This window comes from Anolis carolinensis, chromosome 5, assembly GCF_035594765.1.
Source record: "Anolis carolinensis isolate JA03-04 chromosome 5, rAnoCar3.1.pri, whole genome shotgun sequence".
Classification (NCBI taxonomy): Eukaryota; Metazoa; Chordata; class Lepidosauria; order Squamata; family Dactyloidae; genus Anolis; species Anolis carolinensis.
Genome location: NC_085845.1, coordinates 26,954,132 through 26,972,558, shown reverse-complemented (window position 1 = coordinate 26,972,558; position 18,427 = coordinate 26,954,132).

The following is an 18,427-nucleotide window of genomic DNA, read 5'->3' as shown; positions in this document are numbered from 1 at the left end:
GGACTATCAATGTGATATATTTAAACGTATAGAACTCAACTTGCTTAACTAGTTTTCAGTCAGGCATATTATGGCTGTTTGATTTTATTTTGAACCCATTGGCATCTCCAAAGAGTTTCCAGGGGCAGCCCCTCACACACGCCTGGCCTCTGCTGAAACCTAGCCATCAAGGTTCAAAGCTGAGTTCAGGAGGAGACTGGCTGCCCTGCTGTAATTACTGAAGAAGGAACATCTAGTCTTAAACTTATTCAAAGCTCAACTTAATTTCTAAAATGGTATAACATTAAACTATTCTGTCTGCAAGTCTTCATTGCAGGAACCATGTGGTTGGGTTAGTCAGATTCTGATCTCTGGTAGTATCTGGCTGGGTTATTCAACGTGAAACTAAAGGTTGCTGTTTTACAAAAGTGCTCATCTCCAGATTTTAAGTACCAGTAGATAAGATCATAAGAAGAAGCCTCATCAGACCAAATGCCTATTTAGTACAGCATTTTGTACCAAAGCCTAAGAGAAAAGAGTGAAGATGGGAAAAATGGCAGCACCTTCTCCTTTATGCCCTTCTGAAACCGGTTTCCATCAGTTCAGCAAGGGGGAGAGGAGGGGACAAAATGTTGTCCTTCCCTGTAGGTTCATGCAAAAGCAAACTGTTGCAGCCTCTTCTTCTTTGTGTACTCTTCCTCATTAATAACTTTTGCCATATTGGTGACACTCTAGTCTTGTTTGGCCACATTTTTATATGTGATTTATTTTAAGGTTATGTTTCACGCATGGGTTAGTAGGAACTATCAATCTAAGAGTGAGTACATCATCATTAACCTAAATATACAAGGTAACTAACAAATAGATAGGCCTAACATAACCTGTCTGCCAGGAATTGGGATATACTTTTAGCACCCAGAATTAGTCCTACTGGGCACAGGAAGAATTATATTTGATTTTTAGTCAGGCATAGTATGGTTGCTTGACTAATTTCTTCAAGCCTCACTAATTTTAATTTAATTTTTTCCCATCTCTTAATTTGGAAGACAGGGCTTAAAAGGGGTTCTGCTTTCAGCATGCTCATTTTTCTAAAAAAGAAAATCCATTGATTTAAACCCATAACAAACAGGCAGTTTAGAAAAATATTATAACACTCCATTACTCAAAATATCTTCTCTAGCAGATGTGCCCTTCTTTTGGATACTCTTTCTTAGTTGGTGAATGCCATTCCTTTTCTATCTAGAAATAAAATTGCCATGAAAGCCTGCTCCCCCTTCTCTAATTGAATGTGTCTGCAGAGTGTGAAGGTGCAATCTATTGTAATTAATGCTAATTAATTATTACATGGTCAAATGAGCAAGTAATGCACAGCTAGATTCTGAAAAGTTAATTGTATGAAAATTGGATAATCAATTGCACGTTTGAATGCACGCTTGCATAAGCAGGCGGATGCCCTGGAACGTTTCCTCTTCTTTTTAAACATCAGTGAAGATTTTGAAAAGAAATACATGAAAGTGAACGACAGTGTTTCCTAAAACTCTCCTCACTGGGGGAGAGACAAAAAGGGAAAAGCAAGCAAAATTGGGAAGAAGAGCCATTCCCACACAGAAGAAATACAAGGCCACTTTCACAAAGCCAGGACCACAAAGGGGAAGGGTTTTATATGCAATGTACAGACAGAATACTGATAAAAATATGATTTTAAAAAGAAATGCAAGGACTGGGAATTTGTCTCCAGAATAAGCATTTTCCTACCTTCCAACTGTCCCAATTTGTCATGCATTTTTTCCAATTAACCTCTTCTTTTTCCAGATGTATTAAAATGACCTGACTTCTCTCTTCCCATTTCTCCCTTTCATTGTCAGGTATCCTCCGTTGCTGCAATCTGAGTTTAAAGTCTCAAAGTAATTTGTATTTCATTAACTAATCTGGGTGATTTTTGGAGGATGGGGGGTTCTCCTTTCCAATAAACTCAAGTAAAAGCAAACTGCTGCAGCCTTCCTTAATTTATGTCTTCTTCTCCATTTTTGCTATTTTGGCTCCGCTCAGATGTTACTTGGCCACAGAAGTCCCAGTTTTCATCTGTGAAAAGTTGGAGGATATGCTTTTCTTGGTTTTTGCAATAAGGTGCAAAGCCTACTTCAGGCATAATGTAGCCATCCAGTTAGATTGGGAGAAATTATGTTACCAAAAGAGAACTGAGGTTTACAAAATAACCCAACCAAAAATAAAAAAGGCAGAAGAATAAGAAGGGGTGGGGGAGGAGGAGGGGTTGTTGTTGAAAGTTTTTCAAAATAACCTTTTTGGACAATGTCTTCCAGTGGGGATAAAGATAAGCCTTTTACATTTCCTTTGTTGGAATTCTAAGAATTTCTTAAGAAATTGATAGTGTGAGTGAGATCAGGCATTTACTTACAATATTAAATCTATTCACTTTAATAAATCTACTCATGGATATTTTGAAGAGAACGGACATGATTTCGTGCTTTGAGCATTGGACTATGACTCTCAGGGTTCACTTCCATGCTCAACCTTGGAAACCCATCTAATACGCTGGGGCAAATTACACTCTCTCAGACTCAAAGGAAGACAAAACAAACCTCGTTTGAACAAATCTTGCCAAGAAAATTCTGTGATAAGGTTGCCATAGGCTGGACAGCCTGAAGGTATAGAACAGGCATGCACAAACTTGGGCCCTCCAGGTGTTTTGGACTTTAACTGCCATAATTCCTAACTGCCTGTAGGCTGTTAGGAATTGTGGGAGTTGAAGTCCAAAACACCTGGAGGGCTGAAGTTTGCCTGTGCCTGGTATAGAAGAATAGCTATTTGAATAGACTTACAACATTTGCTAAATACTGAACTAGGAGGGTATCTACACTGCAGAATTAATACATCTTGACACTTTAACTGCCATGACTCAATGCTATGGAATTTTTGTATTTTTACAAGCCTTCTCTACCAAAGAGTGTTGGTGCCTCACTGAACTATAATTTCCAGGATTTCATAGCACTGAGCCATGGAAGTGAAAGTGGTGGTATTTTGTAACTACAAAGCCCACCATTTTGCCTACCTATGCCTGAGCAAAAAATAGTATTTCTAGGAATTTGTTGGGTCCTCTCAGGTGATTCTATGGTGTGCCTCTCCAGGAATCTCTAGATCTTCCAATGCAACTATAGTATGTTGGAAATGGAAATAAGCTAATTTAAAGGTCTTCTTCATAGTATCAGGCAATTGTGGTTCAACCAGTGTCATATCCCACACAGATACAGAGATCTTACTGTATTTGTTTTGTATGTGTTTCTAACACTAATGCTCTGAGCATTTCCTTTCTCCTCTCTATTTCTTCATCCGGTATCAAATTCTTTTATTTTCTTTGTCCAAGAGAATCAGCAGGAAAAGTGTTTCATTCATAGGAACACTATCTTACCAAAAACACAACAAATGCACAAGATTTGCAGAGAAAAATCGTGCATCTGAAACAATGATACTGAAATTGGTCTTGAGAGGACTGTCCATTGTGGAAAACAAGACTTTGAAAAATTAATTTTTGATGACAGCTCTTGAAATCACCTAGCATCATGGCCAGGGACTGGAAGAACAGGCTATATAACTTCTTCCTCTGGTTTCCTAGAATTATCTTTTCTTGGGGCTCTGAGGACTCATTGTCATAATAGTATTTCTTCATTGAGCTGACAGGACCCTATTCAATCTCAGCGACATCCATTTTGTGTGTGCAAACATTTCAAACTTTTGATGACACCTTATATTAAACATGCACTACGTGTAAGAAACAAGAAGAGATAGAAATGCCTGGAGATTCCCAGGCGTCGTTCTAACCTTTTCAGATATTAATAAGTGTCTTTTCTTTGAACAACAATCCTTTTTAATTAAAATGACCTCCCTGTTCCATCAACCCTCTGATCCTTTCACTTGGTGTCAAATCTTGCTCATATATCATTATTCCATTTGAAAAACAGTAAGACAGACAGTTCCATCTGTTTCTGGTAATTTAGCTGCATCATCAGGGATAGGCGATTGCTGTATTCCCATAAAATACTATGCTCCCTGAACAGTGAATGTAGGAAGAGCCATGCCAGAGTACCCTATATATGCATATAAAAGTCTAGAAATTTTAGCCAAAAAAACACAAGCCCCAAAATCTGGATCGACCTGCTTATGAGTCAATGTGAATAACAGATAGGTAAAGGTTTCTCCCTGACTCACACTTGCCTCCAACAGAGAAGAGTTCTTATTCCCACCCTGGACCTTCCACAGATATATCAACCTCACTCGCCTAGTACCCTGTTTCCCCTAAAATAAGACATCCCCAAAAAATAAGACCTAGTAGAGGTTTTGCTGAATTGCTAAATATAAGGCCTCCCCCGAAAGTAAGACCTAGCAAAGTTTTTGTTTGGAAGCATGCCCGCCGAACAGAACACCAGAGCATCCAGGATTGCTAAATGTAAGTACCATAGAGTGTTGTACATGGAAATATTGGTAGTAACAAGAAATTCTTGATAGGATTCACAGTTTGTCTGGTTATGCTGGTTTGTGATAACAACTACTGTACGGTATATAATAAATGTTCATTTTTTTGCTCAACAATAAATGTGAATTCTTCTTCATGGAAAAATAAGACATTCCCTGAAAATAAGACCTAGCGCATCTTTGGGAGCAAAAATTAATATAAGACACTGTCTTATTTTCGGGGAAACACGGTAGTAGGTAAAGGTTTTCCCCTGACATCAAGTCTAGTCGTGTCTGACTCTGGGGATTGGTGCTCATCTCCATTTCTAAGCTGAAGAGCCAGCGTTGTCTGTAGACACCTCCAAGATCATGTGGCCATTACCTCCCTGCGGGGGGTACCTATTGATCTTTTTATATTTGCACATTTTCGAACTGCTAGGTTGGCAGAAGCTGGGGCTAAGAGTGGGAGCTCACCTTGCTCCCTGGATTCGAACCGCCAACCTTTCAGTCAGCACGTTCAGCAGCTCAGCAGTTTAATTTGCTGTGCCACCAGGGGCTCCTAATATGAATGATACATTATGTAAGCTTCTCAAAGCTCCACTGGCTTCTTTATAAGCAAAATCATAGAATCATAGAATCATAGAATAGTAGAGTTGGAAGAGACCTCATGGGTCATCCAGTCCAACCCTCTGCCAAGAAGCAGGAAATTGCATTCAAAGCACCCCCAACAGATGGCCATCCAGCCTCTGCTTAAAAGCCTCCAAAGAAGGAGCCTCCACCACAGCCTGGGGGAGAGAGTTCCACTGCCAAACAGCCCTCACAGTGAGGAAGTTCTTCCTGATGTTCAGGTGGAATCTCCTTTCCTGTAGTTTGAAGCCATTGTTCCGCATCCTAGTCTGCAGGGCTCCTCTCAGCCTTCTCTTCTGCAAGCTGAACATGCGCAGTTCTTTAAGCCGCTCCTCATAGGGCTTGTTCTCCAGACCCTTGATCATTTTAATTGCCCTCCTCTGGATGGTTAACAATCATTCAGGAGAATATGATGAGGACAGGACTCATTTTGTTCATACAGCAAATCAAACCAACAAACGACAACATAAGAATTAGAGGTCAAGATTTAGTTTTCATTTTGGTCAGCTAAGACTGCTGTTATCATAACAACTGTTGCAGAATATGATGGGGATGGGATTGAAGTTGTGGTTCAAATGTAGTTGCCATTTTGCTAAACCTCTTTGCAACACAAAATGTTACAGGAAAATTTAAACCCAATGACACAAAACGAGGCTATTATATTTTGTCCTGTGTGCTGTGATAGTGTGTCAGAAGGATGAACAAAGCATAAGTTAATAATAAACATTTGACATTGCTATTATCAGTTGTAGTAGATTAAATAATAAGACATACATGAAGTCACTTAATTATTAGTTATTTTCATAGCAGCTTGATGAAAGCATGCTGTTATGTATGTCTGACATTATACTAAAGAGAACTATTTAATATTTAATTATTTTTAACCTGGATGATTAAGATGAAGCATCTGCCAAAGATTATCTTGGAACAATTTTCCGGAGACTTTGAAGTAAACACTTCTTTTCCTTTTGGCAAAGCCAGAGACTAATTGGATCCGCTTAAGTCTGGTTCCAGGTCCTATGACTGATATGGATGAAAACACTAACTGTCACATTCCACTAGAAAATGAAGAGAAAATGAATATCAATGAAATGCCAATAAGAGTGGCCTCCCACAACCAGATGACTTCCACAAATGTTGAATTACAATTCCCATAATCTCCATCCAGCTTGAAAGTTGTAGCCATAAACACCTGAAAGACATTACAGTGGATAAAGTTGGGTGTAGATAATGTAGTCAACTTTTTTTCATTGAGAAAAATCCCACTGCTATGAGCTAAAACAGTGGTTTCAACCTGGGGTCCCCATATGTTTTTGGCCTTCAACTCTCAGAAATCCCAGCTAGTTTACAGCTGTTAGTATTTCTGGGAGTTGAAGGCCAAAAACATCTGGGGACCCACAGGTTGAGAACCACTGAGCTAGAACCTGGTAAGAAGCCAAAGAACCAAAACAGTATTAGAAATAGCATTGAGTAAGAAAACAGTTAATGGGGATGTTGTTGTAGGCTTACAATGCATTAGACCCGGCATTTAACTTTCATCTATCCTGCAGCTGCTAGTTATTACAAAACTTCCCCCTCTGCCTTTTTCTGACTTTTCTGCCAGTTCTTTCCCAGTTACAGCACTAGATAGTGATTATATCAATATTTAAAATAACCAAATGATTAGCTCATTGTTGTAAGGAAAACATAAGCTTAGAGAATAATCTTTGCTTTGTGCATTGGACATAAGAAACTTTCTATTAAAATTGTTTTGGATTTTCATAAAATATAGATTTTACAGATCTATTTTAAGACTCCGAGAAAGCTACAGCTAAATATTCATGCCTTCCTTTACTTGGCAGTCTCAAACAGTGTCTCTCCCCTCCCCCCCTTACACTATATCATATGTCAATGTGGTCTGTGCCACATATTGGTTCAGGATATCTTGATGTGAAGGCTAGACAACAAATGTGTATTATAGGACATAATCACATAGAGGTCCAGAAGCCGGGGACAGCAGAGGACAGTGGGGAAAACTGCGAGGCAGTGTTCTGCTAAGTCCCCTTTCCATCATGAGTCATGATCTGCCATCCCACAACATTTCCCTGCTGTCCCCAGCTTTTTGTATGAGGAGTTGGGTAGTCACCCGACTCCTCAGGAGTCCATATCTGTGTAATGTTGGCATGCTGCCAGCACAGAGCCCCACCTGCATCATTTGATGGGCTCCGGCAGACTCCGTCCTGGCAGTGTGCTGGCAGCATGCAGATACGGGGAAAACTACCCATCTGACAAGGTTCTCTTTTCTTTTTTGTGTATTGTATGTGTGTTCAGCCTTAAGATTCTGTGATCTGTGTTTTGCTAAGGAGCTCTGTTAAATCATGTCTGCTCTTATTATGTCAATTGTTCCCAACTTTTTTTGACCAGGAACCACTTGACCAGGGCCCACTTTGACCAGGGCCCACTTGACCGGGGACCACTTGACCGGGGACCACTCACCAACATTAGTACCAAAAGGGTTACGAATCAGTTTTTGGTCAACTTTAGATTTGGTTTGGTTATTTGGGGTGCTGTTTCAGAAAATTGCATTGGATAGACCACATCAGCTCTAGTTTCTGATACAGAACATATGCTATCCAGTAGTCGCCATCTGCTCACCCACAGAAAACCATATTAATAATCTAGAGCTGATGTAGTCTATCCAATGCAATGGTCAGCTCTGCGGAAAGGAGCGAAACTAAAATAAACAAATAAAGAGGAAGGAGGTTCGCAGACCAGATTTTCATTCTTGTGGCCCACAGGTTGAGAACCACTGTATTAAGTTGAGTTGAGTTGAATGTTAAGTTGAATTTTGGAAGGTTTTGTTACTTTTTAATAAAAGTTAAAAACAGCACTGTATAATCAAGTTATTAGGCAGATCAGAGTCTGGTGTATTGCTGTCAGGATCCAGGCTGCAGAGCACCAATAACCTTACACAGAGGCCAGTCTCTATCTAATATCTTTATTAAAGAAATATATAAAATCAATAAAAACAAGTGAAGCAGCAGACCTTTCAAATGAGGTCAAATATAGTCCAGAAATGTATTGTCCAATATAAGATATTAGAGTTCAAAGTTTTAATCCACTTGACCGAAACACACACTTTGCCAAGCAATAGTGTGGGGAAATAACAGAGTCCTTAAAGTCCGATGAAACTTGACAACAAGGCTGGAAATAAACTTGATTCTTGACTAGATCCAAGACTGTGATGACTCATGGGCCATGTAGTCCCGTTCCCAGTACTATTGTGGCAGATGAAGAGGAAAACTTGGGTTTCCCACCGTTTCAGCCAGAATTGGAGCCCTTGCACCTGCAAGATGTTTGCCCACAAGAAGTCAGCCAAACAAGCCTTGAGCAGAAATCTCCCCCATTTTCTCGCCGGGATTATTATAATCGAGATAGGGGCGCTAGGGAGGCGACTCGCAGAAGCGCCAGGATTGCTGCCAGACAATTAACTGATTAAGCCTGTTTCCCTTGGGAAATCTTAAGGAGTCATGCATCTGGACACAGTATGGGTTTCGTTTCTTGTTCCCCAGGGAAAGTGTTCCTTGGCGGGAAAACAAGATCCTATATAGGTGTTTGCCCGTAAAGAAATCCTTGCGGAGTCAATTTGTCACCTTGCGGAGTGAGATCGTGTGTGGACTACGCTACTCCAGTCCCTTGCCTCCAGGACCAAGTTCCAAGCCTTGTTTCTCGGACCTTGTCCTAGCATCAAGCTTTCCTTGTTTCCACGGATCTCGCCACGGACCTTGTTCTTGTTTCTTGCCTCTTGCTGTCACGTATCAAGCTTTGTTGCCAAGAATCTAGTTTGCTTCCAGCATTGTTTGCCAAGCTCCATTGGACTAAAGGACCCTGTCATTTCCCCACACTTTGCTTGGCAAAGTGTGTGTTTCGGTTATTGGATTACAACTTTGGACTCTAATATCACATATTGGACATTGTTTTCCTGGACTATATTTGACCTTTCCTGAAAGGTCTACTTCTGAACTATATTCTTCACTTGTTTTTATTGACTTTATATAATCCTTTAATAAAGATATTAGATAGATTCTGGTCTCTGCGTATGGTTATTGGTGCTCTGCAGCCTGGGTCCTGACAAAGACTTAAAACGAGGCAAACATGAAGCATGAAACAAAGCCCGTGGTAACCGTGAGACAAGGCAAGGCTTGAAACTTGATCCGTGAAGCAAGGAACTGGGATTACGAAGTCCACACACGATCTCTCTCCTCAAGCTGATCAATTGACTCCGCAAGGAATTCCTCGCGCCAAACACCTATATTGGGTCTCGTTTTCCTGCCAACAGAACTCTTTCCCTAGAGAACGAGAAGCGAAACCCAACTCTGTCCAGATGTGTGACTCCTTAGAATTTCCCAAGGGAAGCAGACTTAATCAGCCATTTGTTTGGCAGCGATTCTCAGGCTTCTGCGATTAGCCTCCCTGACTCCCCTATCTTTAGAGTAATTTTTCCTCCTGGAAAACGGGGGGGGGGGGAGTTCTGCCCAAGGCCTGTTTGGCTGAATTCTTGAGAGCAAACATCAACATCCTGCAGGTGAAGAGACTCCGGCTCTTGCTGAACCGGCGAAAACCCCATGTTTTCCTCTTCGTCTGCCACAATAGTACTAGGAACAGGACTACAAGGCCCATGAGTCATCACAATTGCTCTTAGAAAATTATTTATTGCTATTAGCTGTTATCAGTTAAAAATAGTGAATCATTATTATATATACCCAAAAGTAACTGAGTACATCACTCTTTTATACAGTACTAGTACTTTTTAAATGGCTTACAAAACTGCTAAAATACACAATGCTAAAAATGTTCCAGGAATGTTATTGCAAATTAACACTCTAAGTAAAGGTAAAGGTTTCCCCTGACGTTAAGGCCAGTCATGTCTGACTCGGGGTTGGTGCTCATCTCCATTTCTAAGCCGAAGAGCCGGCGTTGTCCGTAGACACCTCCAAGGTCATGTGGCTGGCATGACTGCATGGAGCGCTGTTACCTTCCCGCCATTACCTTACCTATTGATCTACTCACATTGGCATGTTTTCGAACTGCTAGGTTGGCAGGAGCTGGAGCTAACAGCGGCCGCTCACACCGCTCCCGGGGTTTGAACCTGGGACCTTTCGGTCTCCAGCTCAGTGCTTAAACGCACTTCGCCACCGGGGTTCCTATAACACTCTAGGAGTAATGAATAAATGTTTTGAACTACATTTCCCATAATCCTCACTCACAAAAATTTATAATGCTGATACCACATGTTAAATTTTTTAAAAAAACTAATGACATTGCAGCTTGCTGTCAGATCCAAACAACATGTAACTGATGATGCTATGACTTTTTACATGTTAACTTCAAAATCCAGATGATGGCCAGATTCAATGTGGTATCTAGCATTCTGTTCTAGCGATCTTGTGGCCTTTGTGAGGTATATTTCCCTATTACTGGTTCAGGTTAAGAAGAGCTAATTGTGCTAATCATTTTGAAATGTACATTTAATTATTGCTGTAAATTGATTAAAGCATTTAAATAGATTAGGTATGTGGATTGGAACTGATTAATCCTTTATCATTTAAAATACATGTATATGTTACAGAGCCTCCATTAAGGAGATTATTGAAGATCCTGAGGGAAGGGGGCATTTCTGTCAAGGAGCTACACAATTCACAGGCACATATATGCAGTGTGGAGGTTTTGCTTCTTATGTGGCTAGCCCAAAGCATTTTGTTGCTTGAAGCAGGACAACAAATAGCACAGTATTACACCCAAATCAAACACTCAAAGTCAGACAAATGATATTTGAATATGAGACACAAAATCACATAAGCCTCCCTATCATGGACAGTAAAATGTAAAAGTTTGGAAATATTACTTGGAAGAGCAACAGTTTAAAGATGTTGCCTTTTTTGGACTACAGCTCCCAGTATCCCCTACACAACAGGAATGGTGGGGGCTGTATGCACTTCACATTTATACACCCGCCACCATTGTGGGCAATAGAAATCAGAATGCAAGAGAAGTTACCTTTTGCATCTATGACTACCAAAAGCTTCAGCCAGTATGGTAAAAAGTAACTTTCCTGAAGTTTTTCTTCTTGAGACAGCAGTTTCCTTTTGCCTAATTACGAAGATGACTTTGGCTTCTTTCTTACGTTGAACAAGCATTGACTTCTGATGAAAAGCTGATTCTTCAACCATTCTTCGTCTCAATTCTGAAATCGTCTTCCTTTATTTTCCTTATATCTCACTTGACATAGAGAAGAAGGTTCCTCAACCCTTAAGACAGTATACATAACTAAGATGGGAACTGAAATGAGGGAACCAGTCCCAGAATTTGAAACAAGATTCAGGAAAAGGCAGCCACAATCCTATGAGTTTGTGAGACTGGCATCATTCCCTGGGCAGTGGCAGAGAGGCAACATCCCTGTACATATTGGTGCAAATATATAGGGTGAGTGTCTGCAATGCCATCAGATTCACAGTTCTAGGCCTAGAACACATGGGGAAAGTATTTAATAGGTTATCTCAAGTGTGGAAAGCCTCTGTAAATACAGATTTTGTTGTGGGTCTTGCCATCCCCATTGAAACTGGAAGGTGCAAAAAGTTATCTTCTCATTACATAACACCACACTTTAAAGGGGGGTGATACAGGCCATGGGGAAATGTTACTTCTTTTAAAAGAGAATTGCCACATCTACAAGCATCCTTTCTCTTAGGTTAATGTATATGTTTGTGTATTTATAAATGCATATAATAACCTATAAGATTACCAAAGAGTCTGCTTATTATCCTTTGCAAGTAGCCTGAGATTCCAATACTTAAGAATGTGTTAACAAAGTGCTAATAAAATCTGCCTGTCTGATTTTAATAGCCATCAGTCTGAAGCAATAGCAATGGGGAAATCATACTTGATTTAAACTAACTGAATCAAAGAAAAGAGAAATGGTTTCTGTTCATTTCAGTCATCATGATTGTGGGACATTGGTTAATCCAGAGCAAATTTTGATTACTGGATTAATTTTTAGGCCAACATCAATCAATTAAAACTCACAACACTGTTCTCTCCAACACTTAGGCTTTCTCAGATCATGTAGGTTCCCTATTAATTTGAACTTTAATTTCCCCCTTAGCAGAGGACTTTATTTGAATGAATTGTTAAATTTATTCAGCTAACATGTATGGTTAGCTGCTAATTCTATGGATGTTTAGGGATGTTTCTAAGGGCAATAATGTATCTTTGCTGTTGTATTAGCTTGAAAGGTCAACAAAATAATGGTTTGTGTTGGATAAAGTGTCTAGGTAATTGTGAAAAACTGGTGAATTGATAGTGTAATTGAATTAATAAAAACTAAAGAAGTGAGGTCTTAATAGTAGGTACTAATTGATATTAATTCAACATTTCACAGATTATGAAATTAGCATTGACCCAAAGTATTAAAATAATAAATTACTAATACAGCAGACAAGACTACAATAAAGAAGGCTAAATTAGTTAATAAATCAACATTAACCAATGTCTGTGCTAATTACATTCCTGAATGCAACTATACTCTGTACGGTTATCTTAGGTAAAGTCCATTAAAATGAACAATTCTAGAGACTTTTCTCCTTTCCACCAGTCTTCTTCTTCCCCCTTTCTTTGTTTTTTTTTCAACTGGCTGCAACAAATTGTTTGAGTAACAAACTCAGTATGTTTCAACTTCTAAAACCGTTAATTAGATTGTAGTCATCTCTTACAACAGGTGTGGGAAATATTATTGGACTATAATTGGTATTAGGCGGCAACTCCCATTCTTGCCAGTGTAGTAAAAAGTTAGGGATCTTTCTGTACACAGGTATGTACACTCTTGTACACAGTATGAATGGAAGTGGCTTGTTGAACTTTTTTTTTTTACAACATATAAATGAATTTCTAAGTCTGAGCTTTGTTCACATTCAGAAGCTATGTTCCACTTGCTAGGTAGACATTTGGGATGCAATTTTGCATTTTGGAAGAAATGTCAGTGAGCCAGAATGATTGTGTATAAGAGTCCTGAATGAGAAAGAACACAGTCACCAAATGACAGTGTTGATTCACTTTAGGAACACAAACAATATACCTGACAAAATCTGTGATACCAAGGAGACAACATCTTCTGGGATGGTTCTGCTATTCATCTACTTCTGTTCTGCTCTGCTTTCTTGGTTAGACAATCTACCTGGTATATTTTAGGATGGCAAAAAGTTATTGTGAATAATCATTGTATTTTCAAGTTGCCTGTTGGTTTATGGTGGCACCATGAACATATCTAGAGCAAAAAGATCTAGAAATCATGCCCAAAGTGGAATGGCTTAGATAGGTATGTTAATCCTGGAGAATAAAAGGTTAAGAGGTGGTGTGAGCTACGTTTAAATGTTTAAAAGGATATACAGTAGAGTCTCACTTATCCAAGCCTTGCTTATCCAAGCCTCTGGATAATCCAAGCCATTTTTGTAGTCAATGTTTTCAATATATCGTGATATTTTGGTGCTAAATTCGTAAATACAGTAATTACAACATAACATTACTGCGTATTGAACTACTTTTGCTGTTAAATTTGTTGTATAACATGAAGTTTTGGTGCTTAATTTATAAAATCATAACCTAATTTGATGTTTATTAGGCTTTTCCTTAATCCTTCCTTATAATCCAAGATATTCACTTATCCAAGCTTCTGGCGGCCCATTTAGCTTGGATAAGTGAGACTCTACTGTAATATTGAAAATGAAGCCAGCTTTTCTTTTCTTTTTTCTTTTTTGCTGTTCCAGAGACTAGGACATGGAGTATTAGATTCAAACAACAGGAAAAGAGAATCCACCTAAACATTATGAAGAACCTCTTGATGTTAAGAGCTATTCAACAGTGGAATATGCTGACACTTTAGGATATGCTGGAACCTTCTTTTTTGGACATTTTTAAATGGAGACTGGATTTCCATCTTCAGACATGCTTTCAGTGTGCATTATTGCATGGCAGGGAGGTGGACTGGATGGTTCTTGTGGTCTCTCCCAGTATGTTTCTAGTCATTTCATAGGGTTTGCCTATGCAAGGAATGCTCAGATGTGATTTTGCAAATTCCTCTAAAACAGTGGTTCCCAACCTTTGGCCCTCCAGGTATTTTGGACGTCAACTCCCAGAAATCTTACCAGCTGTTAGTAATTGTTACTACAGCACCTGGGATCCATTGTTGGTCTCCTATCCAAATCCTAACCAGGAGTGACCCTGCTAAGCTTCCAAGGTCAGATGGGATCTGGTTCTTTTAGACTATATAGTCCCTAAATAGATATGCTCAAAATAAAATCATAATTCTGAAACTCTTGAACGTGCATAGGAAAGTAGGCCAAAGCAAGCTGTGATGAGCTGAAATATTGAAGACAGCTTTAGCATATAAATGCTGTTGAGGAAAAATCAGGTCTGCCCATACTTCTTACTTAGACATGATAAGGATAGCCAAGTGTTTGCAGAAATACAGTGCTGCCTAAGGGCTGTTGTTTCACCACCATCATAGTACTTTTTATTAAACTAAAATTTTGTATTGTAATAATTCTTGGTAAAAATAGGAGGGCTTCATCTGTTTGGATTTCCTGTTTGTGATAGCGTAGTGTAGTGTTTGGAATGATCAATTTAGACATGTCAAAATAGGATTGATGGGATCTGGACTTAATTCCTCAGAAACCATTTAAAATCATTGAGGCACCTTGAGTCAGTCATTTCCCCATATGGGTTGTTGCAATGATAGAGTAGAGAAAGAGAGAGCCATGAGCATCATTTCCAAATTAGAGAAAAGGCTGGATATAAACATACCCATTAATAAAATAATAACAAAACCACTACACATTTTTGTTTAATTAGATTTTTGAGTGCGTTTCTTTGGTATTTGTGTAACTGTGTATTGAGGCTTTTATCCACACCAAAAATACAGGAAACAAGGGCTTAGATGTAAAAGTTAGGAATTGTTAAATGAAAAACTGCAGGAGACTCATGGCTGTTTTCAAGAACCACGGTCTCAAATCATCTTTTTCTCCTTCTCCTGATAATGTTTAATGCTATTGTAATCATCCAGTCCAGTTATGCCTTCATTATTGGGGAAAGGAATCACCTGTAATAGCATGTAACTAATTCCTTATTTAGGAGCCCCAGTGGCAAAGTGTGTTAAAGCACTGAGCTGCTGAACTTGCAGACTGAAAGGTTGCAGGTTCAAATCCCGGGAGCGGAGTGAGCACCCGCTGTTAGCTCCAGCTTCTGCCAACGTAGCAGTTCGAAAACATGCCAATGTGAGTAGATCAATAGCTACCGCTTTGGCAGGAAGGTAACGGCGCTCCATGCAGTCATACCATCCACATGACCTTGGAGGTGTCTACGGATAATGCCGGCTCTTCGGCTTAGAAATGGAGATGAGCACCAACCCCCAGAGTTAGACATGACTGGACTTAACATCAGGGGAAGCCTTTACCTTTACCTTTATGTATGATAGGCCATTTTTCCTGCCTTCACAAGGAACAGCCAATGAAACAGAGCATAGTGACATCATGAACTAGAGCCCACCAATAATTCTTGTGGGGAAAACATGGACATCTTATGCAACACAGTAATGAAGAAATTAAGTCTGGAACACTTTGCATGTGCACGAGTAGAGATATATGATCTTACTGAACCTGATCTAATCTAACATGCTGCAGGCTAGTAGCAGATAAGCAAAGAAATAAATCCCAGAGTAATGATAATGAAAGACATCTGGATGAAGCCTGCCTGCCTGCCTGCCTTAGAGAGTGAATCATAAACCGCTTAGAAGCATTCTTGAAATACTCACATTAAATGGATAGCCTCACATTTTACACCACCGTGTGCATATTTCTTGGTCATGTGGGCAGTAATGCTTACTGAGTATTCAGGATCTCCTGCTGTTTTTAAGACATCAAAAGAATGTCATCCCAGATTGCACAAGGATACTATTATTACTTGTAAAAAGGATGACCAGATGAACTACATTGATGTTATGAATGGAATGAAGAGTTAAAGTATAACCCAAAGTAAAAACAGATGCATTTGTTGGCTCTCATTTTTTACCTGCAACCCCTTATGGCCAAACTTGATGTTAAGGCGAAACTGTATTTCCTTCAGATAATGGTTTTTTTTTTCTCACAACAGGATTTCCTCAAAGATGGGTGTTTTAGCAATCGGACTTGCAAATTAGAGCATGTGCACTTTCCAATTTCCTATCACAAAAAGGTAAAGCTACTCTAAATGGAAGATGTCTAGAGAGGGGGGGGTTGGGACAGGTGCTCTGACACATAGATATCTTTCACTTGAGGGATCATCTCTACAAAAACAAACTGCTTTTTTAAATTTTACACTTAATTTCATTAGTAATTGTTTCTGCTCTTTTGTCTCATTTTGGGTGTCAGCCTTTTTCTTTGCTTTAATCAGAAAATATATCAGACATTACCATTATTTCTTCTTAGTGCCCCAATATTGGTACCTTCTGTTTTTCGACAGCTGCTCCAGTGTTTTGAGTTTATGGATGTCTGAGCTAAATTCAGAGCTTGGGAAACTTCATTTTTGTGCTACAGCTGCCTTGATCCCAAGGGAATTCAGAGAGCCCAAAAGAGAAAATAGTTCACAGTATTCTGGAATGAAACACTGTATGGAAGTTGGAGTAAAATAGGATTTTTAGGAGGTTTGCTAAGTTTTCAAATCACTCGATCTAATGTATGCTTATATTTATAGCTCACTTTGTTATAGATGTAGAATGTCTATTGCATTCGTATACTCATTTGCATATAAGTTTATTGAAGTGTGTGAACTGACCCTTATTTCTGGGGTTATATGGTTCTCTAAATAGCCTTATTAAGTGAGTACTTTCCATCTACTTGAAAGCAATTGTTTCCTAATTTCTGGTTGGTAGAGCCAGACACACTATATTCTGCTGAGGAAGAAAGTGAGCAGAGAGCAGGAACATTAATATCTTTAATGGCTCATGGGATTTTAATAGTGGTACATGTAATTGCTAGATAATTGTGATTTTAAAAAAATCATATGTGACGCAATGTGACTTATGTTGCTACTGTCAAGAGTTAAGTTTAACATCATCTTGTTTAATGATCTCTGAGTGAAGAACCCCATTCTCATTATCATTAACAGACTACTGTCAAATAAAGCAATGCTCAATTCCTTTTAATATTGTTGCCTTCTAACTTTATTAAATTTGATTGGGGGGAAAGAGAAGATGCTACTAAAATATATGTGATAAAAGTGAGCTGTTGAGGAAATGTATTAGAGGGAATTAGCATCATCTTTAATTTGCAGTAAGTTGCTATCTGCATATCCTAATGGGAGCAGTGAAGCCAGAAGAATTCTGATCAAAATCAGAGTCACTGGTACACACTTTACGTGATCACTGTGATATGCATAACATTTTGGCTGTCCTCTTCTGCATGGCATCTTTTAAATCCTCAAAAATGCTTAATAAAGTTATACAGGTGATTATTGACAAAATGAAATTATTACTTAGGAGGACAACAGTGGAGTTAGTTTTTCATCCAATGCTTCCTGAAACCAATGGCAATCTTCTGGCTTTTGAGTATGATATATACTTTTCTAATACCATGACCCCTTAATACAGTTCCTCATGTTGTGGTGACCCCCAACCATAAAATTATTTTCATTGCTACTTGATAACTGTAATTTTGCTACTGTTATAAATTGTAATGTAAATATCTGATATGCAGGATGTATTTTCATTCACAGTACCAAATTTGGCACAAATACCTGATATGCCCAAAATTGAATACTGGGGGGGGGGGGGGGGATTGGGAGGGGGGGAGATTGATTTTGCCATTTGGGAGTTGTAGTTTCGAGGATTTATAGTTAACCTACAATCAAAGAGCATTCTGAAATCCACCAATGATGGAATTGAACCAAACTTGGCACACAGAACTCCCATTAAAATACTGGAAGGGTTTGGTGGACATTGACCTTGAATTTTGGAGTTGTAGTTCACCTATTCCAGAGAGCACTGTGGACTCAAACAATGATGTATCTGGACCAAAATTGGCATGAACACTCAATATGCCAAATGTGAACTCTGGTGGAGTTTGGGGAAAACAGACCTTGACATTTGGGAATTGTGGTTGCTGGGATTTATAGTTCAAGTTTGGCCCAATTCTATTGTTGGTAGGGTTCAGAATGCTCTTACAATCAAAGAGCATTCTGAACCCCATAAATGATAGAATTGGCCAAACTTCCCACACAGAACCCCCATGACCAACAGAAAATACTGGCAGGACTTGGGAGGATTGGCAGTGATTTAAGGGAGATGTAGTTC